General features: G+C 47.4%; 1 long non-coding RNA gene across 1 annotated transcript; it reads left to right on the forward strand.

Moving 5' to 3' along the window:
* Positions 1-510: 510 nt before the first annotated feature.
* Positions 511-2,341, forward strand: LOC147270587 (uncharacterized). Its single transcript, XR_015115990.1, has 3 exons — positions 511-571; positions 2,169-2,246; positions 2,322-2,341. It is a non-coding gene; the product is annotated as an uncharacterized LOC147270587 (long non-coding RNA).
* Positions 2,342-7,376: the final 5,035 nt, after the last annotated feature.

Raw genomic sequence — 7,376 nt, forward strand, 5'->3', positions numbered from 1 at the left:
CTTGTTTCTCCTTCCTTTGATCAAATAGCGAACGCTTTTGGACGAGGAGGGAGGAAACCACGGCGTTTCACTGCTTTACATTTAGAATCTCACGCCAAGCCGGAGAAGCAGGTCCTGAATCAGTCACGTGGTCACTGCCGGCTGAAGAGGCTTTGGACGTCACCACATACGTCATCAATACGCGCTTCACAGAACGAGACGAAGACGCGGGACGTTTCAAACAACGAGGAAAGAAGGAGAAGTTCGTGAACCCCCGGCCTCGGTCTTTGTCTCCTGAAGGCTGAGTGGCGCCGGTAGAACCTCAACATGTGCGCCGCGCAGCTGCTGCGGGTGTCGGTCCAGGAGCGGATCCTCGCCGCCGCTGAAGACTTCCTGCTGCAGCTGGGAGAAGGAGACTCAGCGGCTGGAGTCCCGGTGCTGAGAGCGCTGCTCACCGAGCGGCTGGCGGCGGCCGCGGAGCAGATCGTGTCTCTGCTGGAGGAAACCGTGGCGGAGTACGAGCGGGAGAACCGCCGGCAGAGGTTGCTGCTCGATGCCGTGCTGAAGCCCCGAGTCAGGCTGGACAGAGCAGGTGAGTCCCCGCAGGGACCTGCTGGGCCCCGAATTCAGTCCAGGAAGTGGAGCTGCAGAGGCCCTCAGAGAGCATTTTAGGGGATTTTAGGTGTAAAAAGCCATTTCCGGGTTGTGTGTGAACGTCTGAAAGGTAAAATGTAAAAGTTCAAAGGTCAAAATCAAAGGGTAAACTAGTTTTTCTGTGGATTGTTGTCCAGCCTTCTTTTGTAGTTTTTACCCTGTCCTGTTCAGCAGCAGCATCCATGTTCCTGGTGCTTTATGGGACTGAAGCAGTTCTACTCTGCTAAGGAGGAACCTGATAAACTCCTCCTATCACCTTCTGTGTTGAACTTTATTAGGAATGGTGTTGGTTCATTGATGAAGCTACCGGACTGAGGCTCAGGAGAGGACAGGAAGAGAGAGCAGGGACAGGACAGGGAGGACAAGGGGGGGGGACAACAATAGCAGAAAAACAAACAAACAAAAACAGTAACAACAATAACAACAGAGATTTATCGAGAGTTCGATCGGAAATTCTACTGGTCACCAAGAGACAAACTATAAAAATAGACCAGAGAGAGAGAGAGAGTAGAGCCAGCAGGTATTTCTTCTCAGAGTATTACAGTTCTACAACACAGAACAACAGAAGTTATCAGTCGAGAAAAACTCTCACTGACCTGTCTTTGTAGCCAGAGGCGTGTATTTTGAGACCAGGTGTGTGTGTGTGTGTGTGTGTGTGTGTGTGCTATGGTTTGTCTTGAATGCGGTGGGCAGCTGACTGTAGCTGATGTGGGGGACCAGAACATCACACCCCCAGTCCAGGATAGCAGGCAGGTCAGGACCAAACCACCAGGGCACCCAGAAACCCCCTGAACACAGGGAGCCCCAGGAACCCCCCCCCCCCCCCAGGCCACAGGCCCAACCCAGGCCCGCGCTGGTGCAGTTAGCAAAAGGGGCAGCAATTGACTCACTCCCCGCCCCAGCTGCCCCCCCATCCCAACATGGGTGCAGGGTGTGTGTTGTGCGTGGGAGTGTAGATGTGATGGTGTGGATGACTAGAATGTAGTTAAAATTCAGGGAGGCACCCGGGGCGTGGGAGCGCCGCCGGTTGCTTGTTTGTGTGCCATTTATTCTTTTTTATATATAAATATTCATATTAATATTGGCCCAGACGTTATGTGTGCCAGAGAGCTAAGTATTTCCTGTGTAGGTGTTTTTTGTGTTGTGTTATTTTTTGATGGCGCCATGAGGATCATGAAGTGAAAGAAACAAAGACCTGACGCATCAGTGGATCTCAGGAATCGTCATTCCAGGGCTGGAACCTGAGGTGTGAGTCACTGTCAGTGGTCAATGTTAAGAACACTCCCATTGACAGGCATCAGAAGCATGTTACCATTGAACTGAACCAAGACAAGACCAAGCTGAGGAGACATTCACACTGTGTTGCTAACTCCTGCTAACTGAGTCGTGTGTGACAGGCTGGCCCAGCATGCTGTGCATGTTGGTGTCCTTGTGTCGTTCTTCTGTAGGCTGCTACGGTGCTACCTTGTTAAAAGATGATCCTGTAGACTGGAAATTATATCAGCCCATTAAAAACAACCTTTTTTTCTCCACAGTCCGGTGGCCTGGGCTGGACCGGCCATTAGGGAATCATTCCACTTCTCCCAGTGGCCAGCACCTCCCTGGCTGTGAGTGTAGGTGGGCTGACATGTTTAGCATTGGTACAGGTTCCCTCTGGTTCTAGGGACTGAACTCTCATTCTCCTACAGGGTCTCATTCTAGAAATGAACATTCTGACCAGCAGATGTGATCATGAATGGACAAAACCATTCAGCAGAGGGGACCTATGACCTTTGACCTGGGTGACCCAACGTTGATCCAAGCATCTGAAGCCAGCGTTTCTGTTCCCAGTTTGCTGACTGGTCGTCAGTAGCAGGACGTCTCTTTTCATTGAGTTGATTTCTGTTTCTGTCTGTTGCTCCGCTGTTTCAGAGTCAAATGAAGAGATTTCTGATGTTGCTGTTTGTGTCCTGCAGATGTGGAGCAGCTGCTGGTGATTAAAGAAGAGGTTCCCCCTGAGCTGCAGGACCCAGAGCCCCCCCACATTAAAGAGGAGTGGGAGGAGCTCTGGACCAGTGAGGAGGGAGGGCAGCTTCAAGGGCAGGAGGAGGCTGATATCACCACGTTCCCCTTCACTCTGGTCCCTGTGAAGAGTGAAGGGAACGAAGAGAAACCTCAGTTCCCACAGCTTCATCAGAGTCTAACTGAGGAGAACTTGAAAGAAGAGTCTCTGAGCAGCAGCCCAGTTCATCATCTGAAAACAGAAGCTGTTGGAGAAGAGTGTGGAGGACCAGAACCAGAACCAGCCAGCAAGGTAGATCCAGATCCACTTGTACAACCCCAGACTGAAGACCAGATGTCAGACTCTTCTGAAGCTGAGACTGAAGTCAGTGAGGATGATTGGGTCAGACCTGATAACACGACTACCTCTGAGCACAAGGAACCCTTTGGCTCAAGGAGGAATTTGCTTCAGAAACTGAGCCCAGGACAGGAAGTGACTCATTGCAGCTCAAAAGAGCAAAAAGTAAAGACTGAAAGAGGATCAGAGATCATCAGGAACATGAACTTTGGTCCTTCTGAATCTGAGACAGAAGTCAGTGAGGATGAGCATCCATTTAGGTGCTCAACATGCAGTAAAGGTTTTAATTACAGAGGTGGTTTGGATATACACATGAGAACACACACTGGGGAGAAACCATTCACATGCTCAGTTTGTGGAAAAAGATTCTCTGTCAGGGAACATTTGAAAACACACATGAGAACACACACTGGGGAGAAACCGTTCCCCTGCTCAGTTTCTGGTGGAAGGTTTTCAGAAAAGGGATATCTGCATAGACACATGAGAACACACACTGGGGAGAAACCATTCCCCTGCTCAGTTTGTGGCACAAGATTTTCAGAAAAGGGGCATCTGAAAAGACACATGAGAACGCATACTGGGGAGAAACCATTCCCATGCTCAGTTTGCGGCACAAGATTCCCAATTAAGGCACATTTAGAATCACACATGAGAATGCACACTGGGGAGAAACCACATCCCTGCTCAGTTTGTGGCAAAAGATTCTCAGTCAAGGGAGATCTGAAAACACACATGAGAACGCACACTGGGGAGAAACCGTTTCCCTGCTCAGTTTGTGGCGGAAGGTTTTCAGAAAAGGGATATCTGAATAGACACATGAGAACACACACTGGGGAGAAACCATTCCCGTGCTCAGTTTGTAGCACAAGATTTTCAGAAAAGAGGAATTTGAAAAGACACATGAGAACGCACACTGGGGAGAAACCATATCCCTGCTCAGTTTGTGGTAAAAGATTCTCAGTTAAGGGAGATCTGAAAAGACACATGAGAACGCACACTGGGAAGAAACCATATCCCTGCTCAGTTTGTGGTAAAAGATTCTCAGTTAAGGGAGATCTGAAAAGACACATGAGAACGCACACTGGGAAGAAACCACCTTTGCAAGAAGTGGCTTTGAAGCATGACAAGAGTGGGAGACGCAGGTTGAAGGCCAAATAATGAATTTATTTGGTGAAAAGAACAACGATAAACCAAAATTGAACTCAGACAACAATGTGATGTGATTGTCAGTAGAGTCAGTGGTGTGGGTTCATGTGTGCATGTGTGTAAGGGAGGTGGAAGGAAGAGATGTTGTCTGCTGAAAATCACAGTGACAATGGATGAGGAGGAAGAGAGGCTCCTGGCCAGCAAGGCGGGTTCTGTATGTAGAGAGCACCGGGCCCAGGAGCTTCAACTAGGAGGAACGAACAGCCCCCCACCCTCCAGATACCTGCTGCAACACCAGAAACAGCATGAAAGGCACCAGCCACGGGACCTTTATCCCCCCCCCCCACACACACACAAGAAAGGGGTCACCAAAGTACCTTAAATGTATTTGTTTAAAAAAAAAGCCAAAATGATGATTAACCAAACCCCCTCAAACCATGTACATCACCCATTGTTCTGTACAGATGAGGTAAACCTATCAGGAGGTGAACCAGTGGCTGCTCCGGTGGTCCAGCATCTCTTGTCCCAAGGTACCGCATTGACCGGTGCACCCAGAAAGCAATGATGTAGGAGGCTAGGAAAAGACAAGAGGAGAACCAGAGACAGGAAAACAGTTCACTATCAATTTCCACACTGAAGGAACTCTAGACAACGCGTCCACCACCACTTTGTTGGTCCCCTTCACACAGGAACTATCCAGTGTGACTGCAGGAACAGAGACAAAGAGAGGAGAAAACACAGCAGGAAAGAGACAGGATGAAGCTGAAATCATGGAGCCACCATTGGACAGGAGGGTGTGAGGGCTGATCTGATTTCTCTGAGGTCACCATCAAAGATCCACTTGGCACCAAGTACTGATCTTTATATTGATGTATTGATCCTGATCAAACACTGAATTGTCTTTGAGATGTGTGAAAATAAATGAGTGGGTGGAGTCTCTGATATCAGTGATGTCATCCAGCTGATGGAGACATATGGGACATCAGCTGGAGCCTCCGGTGAAGTACCTTTAGTAGTAGTACACATGCAGTACACGCTCAGGACCGGCTCCTACAGTTCCTACTACGCTCAGGCAGGGTGCTGTGCTGCTGGGCACCACTCAAACAAATACATGGTTCCTATGTGAGGGATTGGTTGGATTTCCGGTGTATCAGGACCAGGACTGAAGTTGGTCCCTGACCGTCCTGGAGGGGCGGCTGTAACACAGGATGAGTTTTCACAGTGAAGGTCTTCTTCTTCTACAGCTGAATTAAAGTGTAAACAGCCGTCAAGACACCTTTTAACTGTCCTTATAAACTTGTCTTTTAATAAACTTTCTGTTCTTCAAGTCGTCAGTGCTTTTGTTTCCATGTAGAGGCTCTACTTGATCACCACCCTTGTGTTTGACTGTTTGGAGTGGATGTTGTCTACAGACATCTTTCTACTTTAAATAGATTAAAGACTTGTTTTTCCATCTCATGTTGTTCCTGCAATGATTGAAGGCAACAAACAACAACACATTATTTGCCATTTTTCATGTTATTTTGAACTTTCAATTTTTATCTCAGTTCTGGATAAAAATCATTCTTCTTCCTCTTCTGTTTAACAGCAGCTGTTCTCTAAGTTTGAAACTCCACATTAGAACTGCAGCAATCAATCAATCAATCAGGTTTGGGGAACCAGCCCAACAGAAACATGGTGTCAGGGGCCTCTTATGTGTTACAGTTGGAATGTCCTGGCTCAGGGACTCTTGGATTTCACCTCACCAGCAGGATGGATTTTGCGTTTGTTTTGTCTTCTCTTTTTTTCCTTGTACTTGTGGTCATCATTGTCTCCAATAAGAAAATCTGAGGCTGGGACGTCTTGATGACTCTTGAAGACAGGAAGCAGGTCTCAGAAGAGTGTCAACAGTCTGGTGCTGCATTTCTCTCTCTTCTAGACTCAACTGGTGTCCATCAGTCTGTCCATGAACGCCCTCACTGTCACAACCACACCTCCACCTCCTCCTAACATGTGGAACTGAAGCTGAACATCTCGTTGTGTTTCCACAGAACGCTTTTATCAGACCATCAATCAATCACTTTGGACTTTGAACTAATCAACTACACTCCACTCAGGAAAACTGTGGTTTCCAGATGTTTGTCTGATCAGGCCACACCTGGATTTAAGGAAGCGATTCCAGTCGTGCTTAATCAGTGTCGTGTCCCATTGTTACAGAGGACATTGTTGTCAACCTTAGTCCCTCCCAAATTGATAATTTTATCAATAGAGCAACAGGCACCTTAGGATCAACTCTGGACTCATTTGCCCCACTAAAAACTAAATCTATAAATCCAAGGAAACAAGCACCTTGGTACAATTCAGAAACCAGACAGCTTAAACAAAAAACCCAGAAGTTCAAGAGAATATGGCGCTGCCCCAACTGGAGGAGTCTCATTTAGTCTGGCAAGACAGCCTTAAAAGCTATAAGAAAGCCCTTCGTATAGCGAGAGCAGCCTACTACTCAGCACTAATAGAGGAACACAAGAACAACCCAGGTTCCTCTTCTTTCATGGACTTCTTTAATGACAAAATTGTCCTTCTTAGAGAGAAAATTCACCTCCTCCTGCCATCAGCTGACAACATGGCACCTATAGCCTCAGAAGCCTTAGAGGCTGCTGGAGGACCAGACGTACACTTGACAGTTTTTCTACCGTTAGCCTTGATGAGCTCAGTTCAATCATTTCCTCCTCTAAACCATCCACCTGTCTTCTAGACCCCATCCCAACCAAGCTACTTAAGGACTCTCTACCCCTCGTTAGCACCTCCCTCTTAGATATGATCAATGTGTCTGGTATCTGGTTACGTCCCACAGTCCTTTAAAGTGGCAGTAATTAGACCCCTTCTCAAAAAAGCAACCCTGGATCCAGAAGTTTTGGCCAAATACAGACCAATGTCAAATCTTCCTTTTCTCACCAAAATTCTGGAGAAAGCAGTTGCTAAACTGCTCTGTGACTTCTCCATAGCAACAGCCTATTAGAGGATTTCCAGTCAGGGTTCAGGATTCATCATAGCACAGAAACTGCACTCGTCAGAGTTACCAATGACCTCCTACTAGCATCAGATGAGGGACTGGTCTCTGTGCTGGTCTGATTAGATCTTAGTGCAGCTTTTGATACCATTGATCACCATATCCTTCTACGGAGACTGGAACATGTCATTGGCATTGAAGGAACTGCACTTAACTGGTTCAGGTCCTATTTACTAGGTCATCTCAGTTCGTACTCACTAATGATAAACC

The sequence above is a fragment of the Aulostomus chinensis genome, chromosome 1 (genome assembly GCF_037954235.1).
Source record: "Aulostomus chinensis isolate RoL2024-O1b breed Wild chromosome 1, RoL_Achi_v1.0, whole genome shotgun sequence".
Lineage (NCBI taxonomy): Eukaryota > Metazoa > Chordata > Actinopteri > Syngnathiformes > Aulostomidae > Aulostomus > Aulostomus chinensis.